This window comes from Mobula birostris, chromosome 16 (assembly GCF_030028105.1).
Source record: "Mobula birostris isolate sMobBir1 chromosome 16, sMobBir1.hap1, whole genome shotgun sequence".
NCBI lineage: Eukaryota > Metazoa > Chordata > Chondrichthyes > Myliobatiformes > Myliobatidae > Mobula > Mobula birostris.
In genome coordinates, this window is record NC_092385.1 from 8,119,658 (window position 1) to 8,133,930 (window position 14,273).

At 41.7% G+C, this 14,273-nt stretch overlaps 1 protein-coding gene across 5 annotated transcripts in view; it reads left to right on the plus strand.

Moving 5' to 3' along the window:
• hmces (5-hydroxymethylcytosine binding, ES cell specific) overlaps positions 1-14,273 on the plus strand; it is an 80,270-nt gene that overhangs the window by 19,722 nt on the left and 46,275 nt on the right. Inside the window, exon 1 of one of the 5 annotated variants that reach the window (XM_072280274.1) lies at positions 2,841-2,941. The exons of the other annotated variants lie outside the window; for them this stretch is intronic. The gene's annotated coding sequence lies outside the window, so the exon portion shown is untranslated. Of the gene's footprint in view, positions 1-2,840; positions 2,942-14,273 lie in introns of those variants that run through there. 5 annotated transcript variants of the gene reach the window in all.

Here is a 14,273-nt window from a genome sequence, read left to right on the forward strand (position 1 = left end):
TTATAATTTCCAACTTTTTTTTCAAGTGTTGAAGCGGTTCTCTGCCACTCGGCTGACGGCCCAGGACATGATATCGGACGCTTGGAAGGCCTAGTTAAATATTTCAAGCACAAAATCACTGCACTGTAGGTAAAACCAACAAAGTTTAAGAGCGCAAGATTGCGCATCCACACCTTGCCAAAACCAATGCGAGACCGGCGGGAGTGGCGCGTGCACCTGACTTGTATTGGTGGGAAAGCGGTGCTCCTCGCATAACTGTGAGTTTTGGATGCATATAAGGAGACGTTGGTAGAAATAGGTTCCTCGCATAACTGAATCCGCATATAATGGGGATAGAGTGTAAATGCCTTTATTGCTTATATCAAGATACATGACAATACGCTTCCCAAAACTGTATTCCATCTGGCACTTTTTTGCCCATTCTCCCAATCCAGGTTCTTCTGCAGACTCCCTTTTCCTCAAAATTATCCACCTCTCAGACTACCTTTGTATTGTATGCAAACTTGGCCACAGAGTCGTCAGTTCTGTCACCCAAGTCGTTGACGTGTTGTGAAAAGAAGTGGTCCCAATACCGATGCCTGCGGAGCACCATTTGTCACTGGCAGCCAATCAGAATGGGCCTCCTTGATTCACAGTCTTTGCCTCCTGCTACTTCACCAATCTTTTCTCCAGGCGTGTATCTTTCCAGTAATACCATGGGCTCTAGTTAGCAAGGTATGTGGCATCTTGTTAAAAGGCTTCTGAAAATCCAAGTGAACAACATTCATTGACTGTCCTTTGTGTTATTCTCTCAAAGAATGCCAACAGATTTGTCAGGCAAGATTTCTCCTTAAGGAAACCATGCTGACTTTGGTCTATTTATTATGTGTCTTCAAGTGTCACCAAAACCTCATCTTTAACGCTAGACTCCAACGTCTTTCCAAGGCTAACTGGCCTATAATTTCCTTTCTTCTTCCTCCCTCTCTTCTTGGAGTGACATTTGCAGTTTTCTAATCCTCTGGAACCAGCATCCAGTGCTTTCTTGAAAGATCATTACTAATGCCTTCACAATCTCTTCAACGTCCCCTTTCAGAACCCTGCGATATAGTCTATCTGGTCCAGATGACTTATCTACCTTCAGGCCTTTCAGCTTCCCAGGTACTCATTTCTAAACAACCACCCCCCCCCCCCCCAACAGTCTCGAATTTCTGGCATACCATTAGTGTCTTCCACAGTGAAGACTGTCACAAAATAAAGATGAAGATTAAGGTTATTTGTCAAAAGTATACCAAAACGTGCAATGAAATACGTCGTTTTCTGTCAATAACCAACACAGTTGGTCACGAGGATGTGCAGGGGGCAGGCTACGAGTGTCGCCATGCTTCTGGTTCCAACATTCCAATTGTGGGCACGCTATTGTGAAGCAGCCAGTCAGCATACTCTCCACTACTCTTCTACAGAAGTCTGTCAAAGTTTTAGATGTCATGCCAAATCTGCGCAAACTTCTAAGGAAGTAGAGGCCCTGCTGCACTTTCTTCGTAATTGCACCTACGTGCTGGGCCCAGGACAGATCTTCCGAAATAAAAACACAGAGGAACTTAAAGGCTGTCCACCTCTGATCCTCCAGTGAGGACTGGCTCATGGACCTCTGGTTTCCTGCTCCTGAAATCAATAACCAGCTCCTTGGTCTTGCTGACGCTGAGTGAGAAGTTGTTGTTAATGGTACCACTCAGCCAGATTTTTAATTGATTCAGCTTACGACAGTGGCGTCGTCAGCAAACTTGAATATGGCATTGGAGTTGTGCTTAGCTACACAGTCATAAGTGTAGAGCAGGGGACTAAGCACGTAGCCTTGTGGTGCAACACACACACAATATGCTGGAGGAACTCAACAAATTAGTCAGCAGTTATGGAGGCGAAAAGTAGTTGAAGTTTCAAAGTTCATAGTAAATTCAGTCAGGCTGCCTGATCTGCTGAGTTCCTCCGGCATTTTGTGCGCATAACATGATGTCTTAGAACCTCAAACACGAGGAAATCTGCAGCTGCTGGAAATTCAAGCAACACACACAAAATGCTGGTGAACACAGCAGGCCGGGCAGCATCTATAGGAAGAGGTACAGTCGACGTTTCGGGCCTGACAAAGGGTCTCGGCCCGAAACATCGACTGTGCCTCTTCCTATAGATGCTGCTTGGCTTGCTGCGTTCCACCAGCATTTTGTGTGTGTTGCTTGGGTTCTTAGAACCTGATTTGCATGCAGGCCCAAGAGACTACAGATGCTAAAATCTGAACTAACAATCTACTGGAGGAACTCAGGGATCAAACAGCATCTGTGGAGATAATCATCAATATTTTTGGTTGAAACTTTGCCTGAATGGCTGCAAGTTGTAAATTGCAAACCACTTTGGGCTATTCAATTAAAAAAACTTAAATTATTGATGTAGATCAGATGGGCTGAAGGGCCTGTTTATGTGCTGTATTTTTCTATGATTCTAATCTTTAAATCACCAGGCAGCATTGAATAATTGTGTTTGATAATATCGTGTGTTAGAACCATTTGTGAAATGCTAGTTTCATTCTGACTTGGTCCTACCTTAAAAATTAATTTTTGAGTTTCAACTCTTCTCCCCTAATGTGTCTATCTAACTGTTTGTCCTGACCGAACAGGTTTTAGGTGAGGGGGCTCTGATTTGTTTTTTTTTAATAAGGTGATCAAGGAGATGCATGCAACGTTGTGATATTTGCGATGTTCCAGATCAGCTGGGATTTCAAACACCGGATAATGAACTGATGCTTTACTCATTTGTGTACTGCTGTTTAATAGGCAGGTGCAAGCAGCCACCATCTGCAAGTTTACTGTTTTATTTTAAATCTGATCTTCGCGCCCTTTACATGAGAGGCTGAGTTCACCCGACTTCACACATCCGAATTGCCAACCCTCAGGATTATCTTGGAGTCTCCCAGGTATTGAAAATTCTGTTGCAAAGCAAAAATCTGAAAGAAAGAAAATTGCAAGTGTTTTTTATTTTTTTGCATTTTAGGTTTTACCTGTTTATGCTTTGGAGTTAGTTAAGTGGTGTATGCAGGGCTGGTGGAAGCAGTTGGTTTAGTCAAAATCAAGTTTAGTATCACTGCAAAGTGCCGTGAAATTTGTTTTTTTGGGGCAGCAGTATAGTGTAATATGTTATATTAAAAGACCTGTAAATTACAATGATAGTGCCCCATGATGGAGCTGGCTGAGCTTTCAACTCTCTGCAGCTTGTTGTGATTCTGTGCATTGGTCCCCCTCCATACCAGATGATAATGGAACCAGTCAGAATCCTCCTAGTGGTATGTCTGTAGAAACTTGGTAGAAACTTTGGTGATGGAATTTTGTGATGGAACTTCTGAAATGGCACCAAGCCAAAGATAACAAACTACTAACCCTCTTTTGAAAAGAAATGGGGAATTTTTATTGGGTCGAGTTTTTGTCTTTTAAATGGAGAAAAGCCTGCTGAGTTCCCACAAAAATTGTGTTGGGGGAAACAGTACGGTGTGTTTTGAGTGTGGAACCAAATAATATTAACTGGACGGTCTCTGAGAGTAGCTTGTATTCCAAAAAAAAAATGAGGCCCACTTAGTGAGTTGGGTTGAAGTCAAATCATTAAGTTGGTAACTGGGAGATTATTGAATTTATCAGGAAGAAAAAGACCAGACTGAGTAGAAGAGGAACTGGTAAATTTTGAAGAAAGTGTAATTAGCCAACATCCTTGATAGAGGTCGGTGCTTAGAAGGTCTGGGTACAACATTGCAAGAACTGCAAGGTAAAAAGTGGAACTGCAGAGGTTTGTAAACTCAGCTAGCTCCACCATGGGCCCTAGCGTCCCCATCGTCAAGGATGTGGGGAGGCTCGATAGCATAGTGGTTACCACAATGCTTTACAGTACCAGCGACCCGGGTTTAATTCCCGCCGCTGCCTGTAAGAAGTTTGTACATTCTCCCTGTGACCTCATGGGCTTCCCCCTGGTGCTCTGGTTTCCTCCCACAGTCCAAAGACGTACCATTTGGTAGGTTAATTGGTCATATGTAAATTGTCCCATGATTTAAATCTGGGAATTGCTGGACTGCTCAGCTAAAAAGGCCAGAGGATCGTGCTGTATCTCCAATACATAGAATCTTCAAAAGGCAATGCTTCAATTAGGTGGCATTCAGCGTTAAAAAATCCCACTTTCTGGAACATGCCCTCTTTTCATTACTACCATCAGGGAGGAAGTACAGGAGCCTGAAGACAAACACTCAACATTTTAGGAACAGCTTCTTCCACCATCACATTTCTGAATTGTCCATGAATACTACCTTGCTATTTTTGCTCTCCTTTTTGCTGTACTTTTTAAAACATATCTATTTCTTATTGTAGTTTATAGCATAACTTATGAATCGTAATGTACCTCTGCTGTAAAACAACAAATTTCATGACATATCAGTGATAATAAATCTGATTCTAAATATGCAAGAGCAGCGGGGAATGGGGAAGGCAAATAGTATTGTACCCTTTGTTGCATGATTAGAGTGCAAAATTGAGGAAGTTCTGCTACATCTGTACATGTCAGATTTCATTGAGAGTTTCTATATACCGTTTTCTTCACTGGAGGAGGTTATGGTCCCTTGGAGTCTGCACAATATAGATTCACTAAAGTAATTCCAGAGCTGAGGATGTCATTGTATGAAAAGAGATTGAGGTTGGCTTATACTCTTACAGCATTGAGAAGTATGAGAGGATCCAATTGATAGTTACAAAATGGGTGAGTTCCAAGTAGTATGGAAGAACTTGTCCATTGTGACTAAGAGTTTTACAAGGTCTTAGAAAAACCCCTGGGACTAAAGACAGGGATAGCCTGTGTCAACTGGTATTGAAGAAAGTTAACTATCATGATATTGGATTTACCGTGTTCTGCAATTAGAAAATAACACAAAGAGGGGAATGATAGGGCAGGAGATACAGGACCCTGAGGTCCCACACCACCAGGTTCAGGAACAGTTATTATCCTTAAACCATCAGGTTCGTGAACTGGTGTGAATAACTTTACTCACCTCAACACTGAACTGATACCACAACTTACAAACTCACTTTCGATGTTTCTACCACTCGTGTTCTCAGTATTATTCTTTGTTTTATTTGCACAGTTCATGTTCTTTTGAATGTTGCTGTTTGTCAGCCTTTATGTATCGTTTTTCATAAATTCAATTGTATTTCTTTATTTTCCTGTAAACGCCTGCATGAAAATGAATCTCCGAGCGACATATATGTACTTTGATAATTTACTTTAAACTAACTGCCAAGTGATGTATCAATGTCTCTTGCTGGTAAGCTACATGAAACTCTGTTCCAGGAAAGCAGCATTCATCTTCAGGGAACTCCCCCTCCTAAGACGTGCTGTCCTCGCTGCTGCCATCAAGTAGAAGGTGCAGGAGCCTTGCAGCTCACATCACCGGGTTCAAGAACAGTTAGAGCCCCTCAGCTATCAGGCTGTTGAACCAAAGGGAATAACCTCACTCAACTTCACTCACCCCATCATTGAAATGTTCCCACAAACCATGGACTCATTTTCATTGGCTCTTCATCTCATGTTCTTGATATTTATTGTTTATTTATTATTAATATTTCTTTCATTTTGTATTTGCACAATTTGTTGTTTTTTTGCACACTGGTTGAATTCCTAAGTTGGTGTGGTCTGTCATTGATTCTGTTATGGCTATCGTGCTATAGATCTATTGACCACGCCGACAACAAAATGAATCTCAGGGTTGTATATGGTGACATACATGTACTTTTGATAATAAATTTACTTTGAACATTGCTAGGGTTAATGATTACAAAAGCTAATCATTTAGGAGAATGTAATGTAATCAATCCAAGTCAGTGCAGTTTTATGAAAGACAAGATTTGACAAGATTTTCTTGAGTTCTGCAGTGAGATATAGATGAGTCAATGGGCAATAGCCTGGCAAATAGTTTCATATGGGAAGGTGAGAGGTTGTGCACTTCAAAAAGAGGAATTAAAAATTGCTTAATCTAAGTGGAGGTGCAGTAAATGGCAGAGAAATCTAGGTATTCTTGTGTATGAATCACAAGAAGTTAACAGAGAAGTGAATATTTAAGAGAATGATTATTTCCTGATGAAGCGTCTCTGCCTGAAACAACACTTGTTTATTCCTCTCAGTTTATGCTGCCTGACTTGATGATTTTGTCTAGCGTTTCGTGTGTATTGGTTTAGTTTTAACTCTACTGTCATAATACTTGATTTTCCCCTGCAGTGCAAAAAGGTAACTTGTCTTGTGCTTTAATATATACAGTGATTCCCTATCCACTGCTCTTTGAGATGAGGAACTCCAGAGATCCATAAGCCTCCTGACAAAAATTTCTTTTCGTAGTCATAAGTGATTGACCCTTTATCTCGAGACTCTTGAGTTCGATTTCAAAACTCGCCAACCAAGGGAAACATCCTGAAAGCAATTACCCTTTTAACTGCCCTCCGAATCATCTTTCATAACCTGATGATTCTCTACATTTCATTCAATGTGACAACTTCTTTCCCACTTGTTCTAAATTGTTTGTAAATCTTAAAAGGCATTTTGACTCCTTTATACCGTTCTCTTTCCCACCTAGTTCAGTATCCTTAGTAAACATAGACACTTTACAAAAGTCAGTAGCATTGATTGTTAATATTTCTGGTCCCAGGACTGACAGAGGTCAGTCCCCACATTCCAGCTGCGAGTATAACTGATGATTCTGTGACATAATAGTGCTGTACTTTGATGTATTGCCTGAAAGATTACCCCTCAACCATCAGGCTCTTGAACCAAAGGTGATAACGTCACTTGCCCCATCATTGAGATGTTCCAACAAACTATGGACTCACTTCCAAGAACTCTTCATCTCATGTTCTAGTTACTTATTATTATTATTTCTGTCTTTTGGTATTTGCGCAGCTTATTGTCTTTCATACACTGGTTGGATGCCAAGTTAATACAGTCTTTCATTGATTCTGTTACGGTTATTATTATTCTTTACATTTATTGAGTATGCCTGCAAGAAAATGTATCTCAGGGTTGTATATAGTGACATACAGGTAAGGAGTTTGTATATTCTCCCTGTGACTGCGTGGGTTTCCTCTGGGTGTTGTGGTTTCCTCCTACAGTCCAAAGGCGTACCGACTGGTAGGTTAATCGGTCATTGTAAATTGCCTTGTGATTAGTTTAGGGTTAAATCGAGGAATTGCTGGGCAGCGTGGCTCAAAGGGCCAGAAGGCCCTATTCTGAGGGGTTGCATTTTTTTGGAAAATTAATCCCAGGTTGGGCTTTCACAGTGAACGGCATGGGGAAGTTGTCGGACAGAGTCCATGTGTATGGTTCACTGAGAGTAGAGTGACAGCTAGACAGGGTGGTGAAGATGACCGTTGGCATGCTGGCCTTCATTATAAGAGGGAACAGAATTCGGCCATTCAGCCTACTGAGTCTGCCATTCCATCATGGTGGATTTAGGATCCCTCAGTCCCATAGGCAGGGCTGTAAACGTCAGTCAGGGCATTGAGTATAAAAGTTGGGGGGGGGGGGGGTATGGTGTCAAGGTGTGGTGGTACAGGACACTGCTGAGGCTGCATGTGAGATACTGTGTTTAGTTTTAGACATCCTGCTATTGGAAAGTTTTTATTAAACTGGGGAGACTGCAGAAAAGATTTACAAGGACTTAAGGGACTAAGTTACAGAACGAGGCTGAGTAGGCTAGGATGTTATTCCTCAGCGCTTGGAGACTGAGAGGTGTATGAAATCATGAGGGGCACAGGCAGGGGTGAATGCACTCAGACTTTTTCCCCAGGGTTGGAGATTTAAGAATGGGAGGGCATGGTTTTAAAGTGAGAAGAGAAAGATGTAATGGGAATTGAGGGACAACTTAAGATGGTGCTGGTGAGACACAGTGACACTTTACTGGCAGCAACCAAATCAACTAACTACTCTATTAATCACACTTTATCTGGATAATGATCACTGCAATCAATAACCTGTAAAGTCTCTTTACTGCTTGTTTGACCTGGCATTTTTTTGTGGTGTTCTGGGGAATTTGGCGAACTGGAGTCTCAGAGGTGCAGTACGGTTGCAGAATCGAGGTGGTGGGGCCCAAGCTTGAGAGTGAGGAGCAGCCACTGTTTGGCCATTGCTGGAACGGACAGAGCTGAATTGAAGCAGAGGGACCCGAGCTGGAGTGAGACTTGGTGCCGAATTGGGCAGCAAGGTCAGGGTTCAGGAGTGAAGAACGTGCTGATGTTTGGCTGAGTTAAGTGCAGGGCCTCATTGAAAAGGTCAGGTTGTTGGGGCTGGAGACAAGGGATGGGCCAGTGTTCAGCTCGCTGCTCCGGAAGGCTTACTTGTTCCTGCACTGAATTGGGGCTGAGGCCTGCAACTGCTTGGATCCTGGGCTGGCTGCGGTGATGAGCTTTCATGGCTGCAGTCTCACTTTTGTGAACTTTAGTTTGCATGATTTGTTCTTTTTTTTGCCCATTGGGTGTTTGATAGTCTTTTCTTAATGGGTTCCATTTGATTTCTTTAGGTTGTTTATTTATTGAGATGAAGCGCAGAATAGGCCATTCTGGCCTTTTGAGCCACATGCCCAACGATACCCCGATTTATTCCTAGCCTAATCCCTGGACAATTTACAATGACCAATTAAAGTACCAACCTGTAAGTCTTTGGACTGTGGGAGGAAGTTGGAGCACCTGGAGGAAACCCACGCGGTCACGGAGAGAACATACAATCTCCTTACGGGCAGTGGCAGGAGCTGAACCTGGGTTGCTTGCACTGGAAAGCGTTGTGCTAACCTGTAAGAAAAAAGGGGAATCTCAAGTTTGTATACCTGTATAGTATACACAGTTTGATAATAACTATACTTTGACTTATTTTTAGACAAAGGGTGGTATCTACGTTGAATGAGCTGCCAAACCTCCTTAACCTTCTAAGAAAGCATACCAGCATGCCTTCCTTGTGATAGCATCTACGACTTTATATTACAAGGGAGGTCTATTGGCCACATAAGTTCAGTCTTTAATGCCTGCAATTTGGGGAGGAAGCAAGGTCAAATCATCTTTGTGTTTGGGAATTTGTGTTAATGAGAAGGGTGCCAGGAGGGTTGGGTGGATTGAATGGGAACTTGAAAAAATGATGGTTTGAGAGAGGCTGTTATGCAACTCCATTATGGGTGCAAGTTTCCCCACCATCGAGGATATCCTCAAGAAAGCAGCAAACATCATTAAAGACCCTCTCCATTCAGGTCATGCCCTCTTCTCATTACAACCATAGAGAAGAGGTATAGGAGCCTGAAAACACACACCCGGTGTTTTAGCAACAGCTTGTTCCCCTCCGCTCTCAGATTTCTGAATGGTCCGTGATCACTATCTTACAATTCAAAATTCTCAAAATTTGCACTATTGATAATTTTTATTGTAACTTGTAATTTAAAAAAAAATTCTTATACTGCACTGCTACCAGGAAACAGCAAATCTCCCGACATACTGTATGTCAATGAGACTATCCCTGATTTTGAACTGAAAGCAGGAATTAGTGACAGGAGCAAGAGTTGTATAAAAGTTGATAGTAGCTGAACGAACTGACATGTCACGAAGTTTAAAATCACAAGTCACACCTGAAAACGTTGATATTATCTGGAAATGAAGTAAAATATTACAGGAAATAATAAGGATACTGTTTGATTATCAGAGGCATATTGTTTAGAGATTGACAAAGAAATTGTAATTTTAAAAAAGTCAAAGGACTTGATCTAATGACAATCTAATATTCAAGTTTATTATCACAGACGTGTCGTGAAATTTGCTGTTTTGAGGCAGAAATACAGTGCAATACATAAAATATAATATAAATATATTTTAAAAATATATGTAGTGAGGTAGGGTTTATTGGTTCAACGTCCATTCAGAAATTGGATGGTGGAGGCGAAGAAGCTGTTCCTAAAACATTGAGTGTGCGTCTTCAGGCTCCTGTACCACCTCTCTAATGGTAGCAATGAGACGAGGGCATGACCTAGGTGGTGGGGACCATAATGACGGATGCTGCCCTTTTGAGGCATCACCTTTTGAAAGTGTTCCTTTATGCTGGGAAGCTAGTGTCCATGATGGAGCTGGTTGAATTTGCAACCTATCTGCAACCTTTTCTCAAGCTAAAATCGGATATATCGGTATTACAGTAGAGTAAAGAGGAATTTGCAGAGGCATAAAAGAGTTCTTGGCCAGAATTGATTGGAAAAGAACACTGACAGGGATGATGGCAGAGCTGCAGTAGCTGGAATTTCTGGAAACAATTCGGAAGGCACAAGATGTATACCACCCCAAAGAGGAAGAGGTATTCTTTTAAAAAAAATGACATAACTGTGGCAAACAAGAGATGTCAAAGCCAACATAAAAGCCAGAGAGGGTGTGTAATAGAGCAAAAATTACGGGGAAGTTAGAGGAACTTTTAAAAACCAACAGAAGGCAACTTTAAAAGTCATTAAGAAGGTAAAGATGGAATCTGAATATAAGCTAGCCAATAATATTAAAGAGGATACCAAAGGTTTCTTCAGATACATAGTGTATAAGAGAGGCAAGAGAGGATATTGGACTGCTGGACAGTTATGCTGGAGAGTTAGCAGTTGGGGACAGTGAAATGCTGGACAAACTGAATAAGTATTTTGCATCAGTCTTTATGGTAGAAGACACTAGCAGTATGGTGAAGCTCCAGGTGTCGGGGGTTATGAAGTGTGTGAAGTTACTATAATTAGAGAGAAGGTTCTTAAGAAACTAAAAGATCTGAAGGTAGATGGGTCACCTGGACCAGATGGTGTACATCCCAGAGTTGTGAAAAAGGTGACTGAAGAGATTGTGGAGGCATTAGTAATGATCTTTCAAAAATCGCTAGATTCTGGAATGGTTCTGGAAAACTGGAAAATTGTTAACGTCACTCCACTCTTCAAGAAGGGAGAGAGACATGTCAAGTACCCCGTGATGGGTTAAAGAACCAGCAGAGATGGAAAACACTTTGGAGTCCAGTATTGCTATTAACTAATGATATTTATTAGTAACTACACAATACTGTAATATAAATGTAGATAAATCAAACAGGTTAGCAATGATTATGTATAAGTAAGTAAATCAGTAAGTGTGGGAATATATATGAAAAACCAAGCTGTAAGTCTTGGGGTAAATAGATACAGTCTTACGATGATGAGTAAACTTCAGTTCAGTTCGTGGTGTTGTGTTGAGTATTGATGGGGGGAGAGAGAGAGAGAGATTGATTTATTTATTTATTTATTCATTCATTCATTTGAGCTGACGCCAGCGATCTTCCCGTTGTCCTTCAAAATCCTTTAAGAGTCACCGGCTGTGACTTCAACAAAGGGAACCGTTTTTCTGTGGTGGAGCTATCAATCCAGGCAAGGGTTGGACACATGGACAACTCGCCACCGGTCAATCCCTTTTCTCACTGCAAGAGCCACTGATCGATCCTCCAAAAACCCCACTTTTTCTTTGGGCACAACAAAGCTCATTCAGTGTCCAAAAACATGTGCTGCAGGTCTGTCATCTGACCTCCTATTTATCTCACCGTACTGAGTACCAACTGTCATTCAAATAACTCCTCCTTTCTCTGTCTGTGTAAGAGTGTACAAGCAGGCAAATGTCCTTGGGGAAGTATAAACACACTCCAGAGAAACTATAACATTGACTGTCCCTCAAATAATGCTGGTGTCAGTCACCATAGCGACTTACGAGCTGCTTGGTGCTCTCTCTCTCTCCAACTCAGCAGAAATTCAAAAGTTAGTCTCTGTCTCTGTCTCTGTCTCTGTCTCTCTTTTCAAAACACAGTTCGTAGGGGTAATTCAGGACCCCGTCACAGACAGAAGAAAGGAAACTATAGTCATAGTAGTCATAGTCATACTTTATTGATCCCGGGGGAAATTGGTTATTGGTTTTCGTTACAGTTGCACCATAAATAATTAAATAGTGATAAAACCATAAATAGTTAAATAGTAATATGTAAATTATGCCAGGAAATAAGTCCAGGACCAGCCTATTGGCTCAAGGTGTCTGACCCTCCAAAGGAGGAGTTGTAAAGTTTGATGGCCACAAGCAGGCATGACTTCCTATGATGCTCTGTGTTGCATCTCGGTGGAATGAGTCTCTGGCTGAATGTACTCCTGCGCCCAACCAGTACATTATGTAGTGGATGGGAGACATTGTCCAAGATGGCATGCAACTTGGACAGCATCCTCTTTTCGGACACCACCGTCAGAGAGTCCAGTTCCAGTTAGGTCAGTTAGTCTGACCTCAGTGGTTGGGAAGATATTGGAGTCGATTATTAAGGGTGAAGCCTCAGGGTACTTGGAGACATATGATAAAATAGGCCATAGTCAACTGGGTTTCCTCAAGGGAAAAGCTTGCCTGACAAATCCGTTGGAATCCTTCAAAGAAATAGCGAGCAGAATAGACAAAGGAGAATTGGTTGATGTTGTATACTTGGATTTTCAGAAGGCCTTTGACAAGGTGCCACACATGAGGCTGCTTAACACGCTACAAGCCTATGGTATTACAGGAAAGATTCTAGCATGGATAGAGCAGTAGCTGATTGGTTGGGGGTAAAGATTGGGAATAAAGGGAGCCCTTCTGCCTGGCTGCGGTGACAGGTGGTGCTCCACAGGGGTCTGTGTTGGGAATGATTCTTTTTATGTTATATGTCTGATTTGGATGATTGAATTGATGGCTTTTATGGAAAGTTTGCAGATGATTATGAAGGTAGGTGGAGGGGCAGGTTGTTTTGAAGAAGTAGAGAAGCTATAGAAAGACTTAGATTAGGAGAATGGGCAAAGAAATGGCAGATGGGATGCAGTGTTGGGAAGAGTATGGTCATGAACTTTAGAAGAAATGAAAGGGTTGACTTTTCTAAATGGAAATAAAATAAAATACAAAAATCTGAGGTGCAAAGGGTCTTGGGAGTTCTTGTGCAGGATTCTCTAAAGGTTAATTTGCAGGTTGAGTCTGTGGTGAGGAAGGCATATACGATGTTAGTTCAAGAGGACTAGAATATAAAAGCAAGGATCTAATGTTGAGACTTCATAAAACACTGGTGAGGCCTCAATTGGAGTATTGTGAGCAGTTTTCGGCCTCTTGTCTTCGAAGGGATGTGCTGAAATTGGAGAAGGTTCACAAAAATGATTTCAGGATTGAATGGCTTATTGTATGAAGGGTGTTTGATGGCTCTGGCCCTGAATTCACTGGAGTTCAGAAAAATGAGGGGTGTCCTCATTGAAACCTATCAAATGATGAAAGGCCTTGATAGAGTGCATGTGGTGAGGATGTTTCCTATGGTGGGAGAGTCTAAGACCAGAGTACACAACCTCAGAATGGAGGGGTGTCCTTTATGAACGAAGATGAGGAGGAATTTCTTTAGCTAGAGACTGGTGAATTTGTGGAATTTTTTGCCAAAGGCAGCTGTGTCCAATTCAGTATTTAAGGTAGAGGTTGATAGATTCTTGATTGGTCAGGGCACGAAAGGATGCTGGGGAGGGGGTGGGGGTGAGAAAGGAGATTGGGGTGAGAGGAAAATTGGATCAGTCAAATGGCCTAATTCTGCTCCTATATCTTATGGTCTTTTCCTGATACTGTGCTGTGGCCCCTCTGTACCAACTGGTTAGAGTGCTCTCAATGGTAATTCAGAATCTGGAATTTATTGTACAGTGTCAACACTGTCCAATGAATAAGAGTGAAGTGCTGTTAAAATCTATCCCTATGTTCTGTGCTTTCCATAGTAGCTTTGTATCGGGAAATTGCTTTGCTTAGCATTTATATTGAACTAACTGTGGACTGTTTATGTCCCTTAACTGTCTGCAGTGACAATACAAAGCATTGAGCCGCTGGTTGTTTCAGAATGTACATAAATATTAAAGATGTGAGGGAATAGTTAACTGTTTCTTTTGAATTTACCCCTCAACATTATCACAACTGGCAGACGGACAACATAATCTCCGCTGGAGTTGTGTGGTTATATTGTTTTATTTGTCTGGATGATGTTGGAAATAGCTTGTCGCTGTCCCTTTGTATTTGTGTGTTCTCTGAACTTCTCTGGCTATAGTCTGCTGCAAGAGAAACCCGACTCAACAAAGAAATTCTGTGGCATCCTGCCAAAGAAAAATAACCATCACACTTTGAGTCATGACTGGCATTATCTTCCCACAAGTTGGTGTGCTGGTTTGAAGAGCTGCCTCTTCCTTTCCAACCCTG